Source organism: Pseudophryne corroboree, chromosome 6 (genome assembly GCF_028390025.1).
Source record: "Pseudophryne corroboree isolate aPseCor3 chromosome 6, aPseCor3.hap2, whole genome shotgun sequence".
Classification (NCBI taxonomy): domain Eukaryota; kingdom Metazoa; phylum Chordata; class Amphibia; order Anura; family Myobatrachidae; genus Pseudophryne; species Pseudophryne corroboree.
This window is the reverse complement of record NC_086449.1, coordinates 436522-446981: the sequence shown is the minus strand read 5'-3', so window position 1 is coordinate 446981 and position 10460 is coordinate 436522. Positions and strand designations below refer to the sequence as shown.

At 47.8% G+C, this 10460-nt stretch overlaps 1 long non-coding RNA gene across 1 annotated transcript in view; it reads right to left on the bottom strand.

Annotated features, from left to right (window-relative positions):
- Positions 1–5422: 5422 nt before the first annotated feature.
- Positions 5423–10460, bottom strand: part of LOC134935836 (uncharacterized) — a 54688-nt gene continuing 49650 nt past the window's right edge. The window contains exons 2-4 of the long non-coding RNA XR_010180418.1: positions 6146–6516; positions 5870–6062; positions 5423–5594 (exon numbers count right to left, since the gene is read on the bottom strand). This is a non-coding gene — a long non-coding RNA (uncharacterized LOC134935836). The remainder of the gene's footprint in view (positions 5595–5869; positions 6063–6145; positions 6517–10460) is intronic.

Below are 10460 nucleotides of genomic sequence, written 5' to 3'. Positions count from 1 at the left end.
GAGAATATTTTAGAAAGAATTTTAAAATCCACATTTAACAGAGTAATGGGGCGGTAAGATCCAAGCAATGTTAGATCCCTATCCGGCTTTGGGATTAAGGTGGTGAATGCATTATTAAAAGAAGGGTAGACTGGACAAGATTTGTGTATATTACGATAAAGTTCTAGTAAAGCAGGAGTAATGTCCAGTTTTAAAAGCTTAAAGTATTCGCCAGAGAGGCCATCTGGGCCGGGGCGCTTTGCAAGTGTGTAGAGAGGATATTGCCAAGCTAATTTCCTCTTCTGTTATGTCAGAGTCTAAAAGTTCCCTTTGCTCATTTGTCAAAGTAGGTAATTTAGCTTCTCGAATAATTTCTTCTAAGGAGTCTAAGACCAAAGAGTCCGCCGAATATAGTTTACTATAATATTCATGAAAAGCCCTCGAAATATCAGAGGTCCGCGTTAAAGGGGAAGTGGTATCTTTTTTTATTGAAACTATGGGGTATATGCAATTCTGGTCGAATTGCGTCTTTTTTTCGTCCGTTTTAGGATTCGACTGTACTCGACAGCCGAAACCCTCCACCCGGGACCATGAATTCGACATATTCAATACAAAACGCATTCAACACTCCCCTTGTCGAATAGCGGACCAATCGTCGAGTAGTGGGCGTCCTGGATTCGACTTCCCGCCGTTTTCAGCCCTTTAATAGGTCTTGTTTGCTGCGTGCTCAGCAGCCATTTTGTGAACCTGCGGAGTGGAGGTGAGGTGCTGCAGAGCTAGCAAATTGGTGTTGTTTGCTGTGGTACCGTTTGGACACCCAGCAGGCTTTAATCCAGAACGGACAGGAGGATACCTGTTACCCTGGAGGAGAGTCGTTTTTGGAGCGATTTCTACATTTCTAGGTAAGTACCACATGTGGTCTGGCGTTGCATGTATGTGTTTGTGTAGTGGGGGGGGGGATGCCATGAGGTGTACATGTGGCTTTGCTTTGGGGTGTTTGGGATATGTATATGTGTGCAGGTATGTGTATATAACTCCTGCTTGTATTGCTGCATGTTTTTTGGGGAGTTGTTTGTTTGTTGGTAGTTTTTCACGTTTTTTTTTTCATAAAGTGTTTTTTGGGTCATGCTTTTGCATTGGTGTACCTCCAGCATGTGCAGGGATGTTTTTTGGCTTGTTTGGGGTGATTTTAGAGTGTGTCGGTATCCAACATGTGGTCGACATGTGATGTTGTTTGTTCCCAAAACATGTTTTTTTTGCTCATATTTTAGCACTGGTGCATGCCTGCACATGCTGGAGGTACTTTTTGGCTTGTTTGGGCTGACATTGACCGTGTCGGTATCTGCCATGTGGCCAACATGTTGTGTAGATTGTTTCCAAAACATGTTTTTTGCTCCTTTTGTAGCACTGGTTGACCTCCAGCATTTGCAGAGATGCTTTTTGGCTTGTTTGGGGTGATTTTAGAGTGTGTCGGTATCCAACATGTGGTTGACATGTGATGTCGTTTGTTCCAACAACACATTTTTTTGCTCATATTTTAGCACTGGTGCAAGCCTGCACATGCTGGAGGTACTTTTTGGCTTGTTTGGGCTGACTTTGACCATGTCGGTATCTGCCATGTGGCCGACATGTTGTGTAGATTGTTTCCAAAACATGTTTTTTGCTCCTTTTGTAGCACTGGTTGACCACCAGCATGTGCAGGGATGATTGTACGGGGGTTTTGGCTTGTTTGGCTGTGGGTTTTTTCAAATTTTAAATTTTTGTTGTTGTTTAGTCCTGCTTGAGCACTGGGGACCCAGCAGCATGACGTGTGGTTGCATGTAATTATGTAATGTGTGTTAAATTTGTAAAAATAATTTTTTTATCTTTTTACAACAGAGATGTCCAGGGACAAGCGGCCCCGACCCCCCCCTTCCCTCCACCCCTCAGAAGAACTTTCCCTGCACAGCAATGAGGAGTGGGAGCCGACCCAGGAGGAGGATACGACCGAACAGGCATCCAGTGACCAGCCGTGGTCGTAAAGGGACCAAAGACAGAAGCAAAAGAAAAAGAAAAGGCCTAGACAGGTAAATACTGACAACACCTGCAGACACAATAGCATCCAACTTGACACACCCTAGTTTGCGCACTGCCATGCACACCTACAGGTATCTTTGCGCACTGCCAGGGATACTGACACACACAGGTACATACCGATCTTATTAAATGCATGTTTTTTTTTATCCCTAAAGGCAAGAAGCCAGCCAGAGGAGCAGTCGGAGGAGGAAGCCTCTGGTGAAGACGCAGGACAGAAGAAGCCGCGTGGACCCAGATACACTGAGGCGGAAAACTGTGCCCTAGTGGATGGCGTCGACAGGTCCTACGACGTTCTGTATGGACTAAGAGCACAGACCACAGCAGCTAAGACCAAGCGAAACATCTGGGATGCCCTCGCGAGACAAGTCACTGCAGTATCTGGAAACCGCCGGAGCACCAGAAACTGCATGAAGCGGTACAGTGATTGCCGCAGACAGACCAAGAAGAAGCGCAGACATGAGACAGCTACGGGAGGTGGTCCGGCTCTCAATCTGAAGTGGCTACCCTGGGTGAAAGTTATTAAAAGGCGCATGAACCCTGCCATGGTCCAAGGAGTTCGCGGAGGTGTGGACTCTAGCCGTCCTGCTGGCTTTCCCGAGGAGGAAGAACCGCCCAGAAGACGGAAGACGGCGGGAGACAAGCAGTCCAAAAGGAGGCCTGATGGTAAGAATACATTCAGATGAGCTGCACTAATCTTTTTTTTTTTTTTTTTTTTAATATTTGCTAATGTGTTTGTTCTTTTTCCCCAGACACGCCTGCCCAGAGGACATCACCTGCGCGCAGGACATCGGCAGCGCGCGGACCATCACCTGCGCAGCAAGCATCAGCAGCGCGCAGATCATCACCTGTGCGCCACACATCGTCAGCGCGCAGAAAGTCACCTGTGCGCCAGACATCGTCAGCGCGCAGACCATCCCCTGCGCGCCAGACATCAGCGCACAGAACGTCACCTGTGCACCAGACACCGTCGGCGACCACACCACCAGCTGGGCGCCAAAGTACATCTCCTGCGCGCAGGCCATCACCAGCTCGTCATCTCTCCAGGAGCTCTGGGACTGTGACCGAAGAGCCTCAACAAGACACTATCCTTGTGGACCCATCACCCGAACTGTTTGAGTCTACAGGGTTAACGGACGAGACTTTTCTTGGGTTTGAAGACAGCCGTGCAGAAGTATCCAGCCAGACCCTTGAAAAGTCTCCAGAATTGAGGACAAGTGAAGCTCCTGGAGCAGCGGCACCACCGGATGGAGAAGGTTTTTATTTTTATTTTTGGGGAGGGCACCATTTTTGTATAGTTTATTAACTTTAATGTTTTGTTTACTTTTGCAAACAGAGGTGCCACGGACCAGCAGCGGACTTGCGTCGGGGATTGGTTCCTTCTTCAGGCCGGATCTCCTACAGGATTCGTCGGACGACGAGGTGGAAGTGCAGCAGCCCGCTGTTTCTACATCCCTGTGTGAGTAAATATCGAATTGTGAGCCTTCAAACAAATGTATGAATGTGTATACTAATTTCTAATTTTCTTTTCAGCTGCACAAATGCAATTGGTGGCAGACGTACAGGAAGGGCAGGATCCTTCAAATGTTCAGAGGGTACACACCCTGGCAGCAGAGGTGACTGCCCGCCAGGATACCTACACGAATGTCGTTGAAACCAGACTGGACGCCATTGTAAAGATAATGGAGAAGATGGCAAACGGTCTGGTTGAAATGCAAAAGGCTCATGCCGACAGCACGGCAGAAACGCAAAAGAGCAGACGAGAAGATCACAGGGAGACTATGGACATCCTTCACGTTCTGGCCACATCCATCAACCGGCTGGTGGAGAACACATCATGCCTGGCACACAGCGTTGACAACATGTCGGAGAGCCAACGACATTCGGCATCCAGCCAACAGATCATCGCAACCACACTGCAGATGATGTACGATAAGCTCCCAGAGCCAGCTCATCAACACGCTGGTGAACCACCACTTCCGCCATCACAAGCCACACGGATGCCTCCTTCCCTTCCGCCACCACCATCCTGGTATAGACGGTCACAGCTGTACCAAGGCTATACAGGAATGTACCCCACTCACCAGATGCCTCCACCACCAACACCGGCCGCATCATCTACACCCGCACGGCCACCGAGGCCAAGTCAACACACTCCCCAGCCGCCCAGGTCATCGACGCCCCATCAGGAGGAAGAAGAGGATCCGGACGGACAACCACCATAAACCCGGTCGTATTGTTTTATTATTTACTCTTATGTTTTTCATGTTTCCCTTTCTCCCCCTCCCATTAGTTTTTTTTTTCTTACTATTGTTTTATATTTGTGTTGGGCTCCCCCACTGTCGACCGGATTCTACCAAGGAGCTTTCTGTCTAGGCATACATGCGCGGGCATGTATGCGGGCGTGTGTGGTAACGGATGAAAGCTCCTTGTGGCTACATGTATGATGGGCCAAAGAGCTATTCTGATACCACTTTTTTTTTTTTTTACCAAAAAACTCCTTTTTGTATTGGTGTACAATAGGCTTTCACTGTTGTGTGAATTTACTATTCACTAGTGTTTATTTTTGGCTTATTCATAGGATTGGGTGGAAAATTGAAGTGGACGGCGTAGTTCGTGTTGTGCGTACCAAGGTGAGTAAAGCCATGTTTCAATGTATATATTCAAGAAACTTTGGACCGCCTGCCCTTGTGGAACCACACAGCCCATCAATGGGTCAATTTGGCTGTGTGGTTCCACAAGTGCAGGCGTGTCAAAGTGCTGACCACTGACACCACTCTGCCACTTTGGAACGCCTGCCCTTGTGGAACCATACAGCCCATCAATGGGTCATGCTGGGCTGTGTGGTTCCACAAGTGCAGGCGTGTCAAAGTGCTGACCACTGACACCACTATTCCACTTTGGACCGCCTGCCCTTGTGGAACCACACAGCCCAGCAATGGGTCATGCTGGGCTGTATGGTTCCACAAGTGCAGGCGTGTCAAAGTGCTGACCACTGACACCACTATTCCACTTTGGAACGCCTGCCCTTGTGGAACCACACAGCCCAGCAATGGGTCATGCTGGGCTGTGTGGTTCCACAAGTGCAGGCGTGTCAAAGTGCTGACCACTGACACCACTATTCCACTTTGGTCCGCCTGCCCTTGTGGAACCACACCGCCCAGCAATGAGTCATGCTGGGCTGTGTGGTTCCACAAATGTTATTGGGAAAGGAATGAACATGACATCATTAGTTTCTTTACTTAATATGGATTTTTCCCCCCACAGATATCTACTCAAGAAAATAATGTAAAGAAGAAAAAACACTACTTTTTTTGTTTTATTACATTTTATTTTTTATTCCAGAATAAAATACAATTATATTTCTTCAATAAATTTTTAAAATAAGAAGTTTTGTGTGTTTTTTCTTTAAATTATTAGTAAATAAAATGTAATATATGAGATGCAGTGGTATTAGGTCGCCCATGGTACAGCAGGGGAACTGTCGTGTCCCTTTTCAACCATGATGATTCAAGCCACTTGGGAAGGATACTCCGCAAGACCTGTGGAAGAGAACAGTATGAGGTTCCAGCTATTGGTAATAGTGTCACCCTTCTATGGAAAAGAAAAGGTACAAGCAACACTTTGACACAAGCAGGTTACAGCGGCCCCAAATGCAGCCCTCCGGCGTAACTACACATCCAAACATTCCCTGACGCAGCGTAAGCATTGCTGTCAGGGCATGATTAAATGTGCAGTTTTGCAAATGCCGGAGGGCTGCACTTTGGACATGCCGGGGTGACTTGGACAGGAGGGAGTTTTGGGCAATACATCTCACCTGAGGGGGGTTGTCTGCTACATGGCGGAGGTTCCGGTCCACATCACAAGTAGGTTGCCCATGGTAGAGTTGAATAAATGGGTCCAATATTTGCGGCAACCCAACAACAGGAAAAAACAGGGGGTAACAGGTTGTCAACAGGACGAAACTTTGAAAACAGGCCTGGGAAGGTGCGTCAACAGGACGTAAAACTCTGAAATACATACATAAAGATTTTTTTTTAGAATATTACAATCTCAGTTTACACGATAATACAAATGTTACAAGTATACTCACAGGCAGTGGAAAAAAAGCTTTGGATCAATGTCCGTCGGGAATCATCTCCTTCGTCCATACCCACCGGTAGAGCAGAAGAACGGTTCCCGCGTCGGAAAGTACTGCGACGAAGAGTCACGGCAAACGGTTTGCGACACATAAGTTGTGTAAAATACAACATGCATTTACCATGCCGCAAACCTTCGCCGGTGAGTACAAAAGAGCACCACCGGAAGTGTCTAAACATCTAAACCGGCTTTTAAGTACACCGAAGGCACGCTCAATTATTTGCCTCGATGCTTTGTGTGTCTCTTGGTAACGTTTTTCTGCTCTACCAACAGGATTAGACAATGGGGTCAAGAGCCACGATTTGTTGGGATAACCCGCATCGCCTATGGAAATGAAAAAAATGATGGGTAATATAAAAAATAAAATAAAATAAAAACAATTAAAATAAATACCTAACAGCCAGCCACCCGGCATGTTTCCTGTTTCGAAATTGTCAAACAGCGATGACTGACTTAGGATGAAGGAGTCGTGAGACGATCCAGGAAATCCGACAAAAATATTAAAAAATTTCATGTTGACATCACAGACCGCCTGTATATTCATGGAATGGAAATGTTTTCGGTTCCGAAAACATTCTTACGAATTCCGTGGCGGTCTGATCTGCATGTGGGTACAGTCAATCGCGCCCAGAACATTGGGAAAATTGTATTTGGTAAAAAAGCCTAATTTGATCTCACGACATCCGCTGTCCGTATCTGGAAATGTGATGAACTGGATCGTCAATTTGCGGAAAGCCCTAATGACCTGGGTTATACAGCGCGACAGTGTCGACTGTGAAAAACCGCATGTTTGAGACAAAGTAGGCTGGAATGTGCCTGACGCCAAAAAATGTAACGTAGCCAGCAGTTTCTGGAAACCACTGACTGCGCGATTGGTCCGTGCCCGAGGTTCCAGGTCGGCCTCCAACAGAGCGTACAGCGAATATATGTCGCGAGTCGATAAGCGATAATTTTGAATCACCTCGAACTCGCTGAGATCCTCCAGTTCACGCCTAGTGCGATACTGGCGTGGACGTGGAAATGAAACACGCAATACTGGCTCACCCAATGCAGACATTTGCTGACTTTGATCCTGATGTTCACCAGCCCTTTCTTCCTCCATGCTTGCAGCCAGCATGAACATCACAATCTGGTCAGAAAAAGGCTCCATTATTGTAGTCAGTACAAAAATAGGATATAAATGTGTTAAAACGCAGGGATTGTCCTAAAAAAACGATTCCACAATAGAGCTGACTGTAATGGCTCTTCTCCCTGAAGTCTCAAAAACGGGAGTGAGGAGAGAGGAGGGGCTTTGCAGAAGTGTATCCTGGGTAAAACTGTGGAATCATGGCTACATTTCCCTCAGCAGAGTGAAGAAAAAAATAAGATTTTACTTACCGATAAATCTATTTCTCGTAGTCCGTAGTGGATGCTGGGGACTCCGTCAGGACCATGGGGAATAGCGGCTCCGCAGGAGACAGGGCACAAAAGTAAAAGCTTTAGGATCAGGTGGTGTGCACTGGCTCCTCCCCCTATGACCCTCCTCCAAGCCTCAGTTAGGATACTGTGCCCGGACGAGCGTACACAATAAGGAAGGATTTTGAATCCCGGGTAAGACTCCTACCAGCCACACCAATCACACTGTACAACCTGTGATCTGAACCCAGTTAACAGCATGATAACAGCGGAGCCTCTGAAAAGATGGCTCACAACAATAATAACCCGATTTTTGTAACAATAACTATGTACAAGTATTGCAGACAATCCGCACTTGGGATGGGCGCCCAGCATCCACTACGGACTACGAGAAATAGATTTATCGGTAAGTAAAATCTTATTTTCTCTGACGTCCTAGTGGATGCTGGGGACTCCGTCAGGACCATGGGGATTATACCAAAGCTCCCAAACGGGCGGGAGAGTGCGGATGACTCTGCAGCACCGAATGAGAGAACTCCAGGTCCTCTTTAGCCAGGGTATCAAATTTGTAGAATTTTACAAACGTGTTCTCCCCCGACCACGTAGCTGCTCGGCAGAGTTGTAATGCCGAGACCCCTCGGGCAGCCGCCCAGGATGAGCCCACCTTCCTTGTGGAATGGGCCTTGACAGATTTAGGCTGTGGCAGGCCTGCCACAGAATGTGCAAGTTGAAATGTGCTACAAATCCAACGAGCAATCGTCTGCTTAGAAGCAAGAGCACCCAGTTTGTTGGGTGCATACAGGATAACAGCGAGTCAGTTTTCCTGACTCCAGCCGTCCTGGAAACCTATATTTTCAGGGCCCTGACAACATCTAGCAACTTGGAGTCCTCCAAGTCCCTAGTAGCCGCAGGTACCACAATAAGCTGGTTCAGGTGAAACGCTGACACCACCTTAGGAAGAAACTGGGGACGAGTCCGCAGTTCTGCCCTGTCCGAATGGACAATCGGATATGGCTTTTGTGAGACAAAGCCGCCAATTCTGACACTCGCCTGGCCGAGGCCAGGGCCAACAGCATGGTCACTTTCCATGTGAGATATTTCAAATCCACAGATTTGAGCGGTTTAAAATGTGATTTGAGGAATCCCAGAACTACGTTGAGATCCCACAGTGCCACTGGAGGCACAAAAAGGGGGTTGTATATGCAATACTCCCTTGACAAACTTCTGGACTTCAGGAACTGAAGCCAATTCTTTCTGGAAGAAAATTTACAGGGCCGAAATTTGAACCTTAATGGACCCCAATTTGAGGCCCATAGACACTCCTGTTTGCAGGAAATGCAGGAATCGACCGAGTTGAAATTTCTTCGTGGGGCCTTCCTGGCCTCACACCACGCAACATATTTTCGCCACATGTGGTGATAATGTTTTGCGGTCACCTCCTTCCTGGCTTTGACCAGGGTAGGAATGACCTCTTCTGGAATGCCTTTTTTCCCTTAGGATCTGGCGTTCCACCGCCATGCCGTCAAACGCAGCCGCGGTAAGTCTTGGAACAGACCTGGTACTTGCTGAAGCAAGTCCCTTCTTAGCGGCAGAGGCCATGAGTCCTCTGTGAGCATTTCTTGAAGTTCCGGGTGCCACGTCCTTCTTGGCCAATCCGGAGCCACGAGTATAGTTCTTACTCCTCTACGTCTTATAATTCTCAGTACCTTGGTTATGAGAAGCAGAGGAGGGAACACATACACCGACTGGTACACCCACGGTGTTACCAGAACGTCCACAGATATTGCCTGAGGGTCTCTTGACCTGGCGCAATACCTGTCCAGTTTTTTGTTCAGGCGGGACGCCATCATGTCCACCTTTGGTCTTTCCCAACGGTTCACAATCATGTGGAATACTTCCCGATGAAGTCCCCACTCTCCCGGGTGGAGGTCGTGCCTGCTGAGGAAGTCTGCTTCCCAGTTGTCCACTCCCGGAATGAACACTGCTGACAGTGCTATCACATGATTTTTCGCCCAGCGAAGAATCCTTGCAGTTTCTGCCATTGCCCTCCTGCTTCTTGTGCCGCCCTGTCTGTTTACGTGGGCGACTGCCGTGATGTTGTCCCACTGGATCAATACCGGCTGACCTTGAAGCAGAGGTCTTGCTAAGCTTAGAACATTGTAAATTGCCCTTAGCTCCAGTATATTTATGTGGAGAGAAGTCTCCAGACTTGATCACACTCCCTGGAAATTTTTTCCCTGTGTGACTGCTCCCCAGCCTCTCAGGCTGGCATCCGTGGTCACCAGGACCCAGTCCTGAATGCCGAGTCTGCGGCCCTTTAGTAGATGAGCACTCTGCAGCCACCGCAGAAGAAACACCCTTGTCCTTGGAGACAGGGTTATCCGCTGATGCATCTGAAGATGCGATCCGGACCATTTTTCCAGCAGATCCGACTGAAAAGTTCTTGCGTGAAATCTACCGAATGGAATCGCTTCGTAAGAAGCCACCATTTTTCCCAGGACCCTTGTGCAATGATGCACTGACACTTTTCCTGGTTTTAGGAGGTTCCTGACTAGCTCGGATAACTCCCTGGCTTTCTTCTCCGGGAGAAACACCTTTTTCTGGACTGTGTCCAGAATCATCCCTAGGAACAGCAGACGTGTCGTCGGAAACAGCTGCGGTTTTGGAATATTTAGAATCCACCCGTGCTGTCGTAGAACTATTTGAGATAGTGCTACTCCGACCTCCAACTGTTCTCTGGACCTTGCCCCTATCAGGAGATCGTCCATTTTCTTTGAAGAAGAATCATCATTTCGGCCATTACCTTGGTAAGGACCCGGGATGCCGTGGACAATCCAACCGGCAGCGTCTGAAACTGATAGTGACAGTTCTGT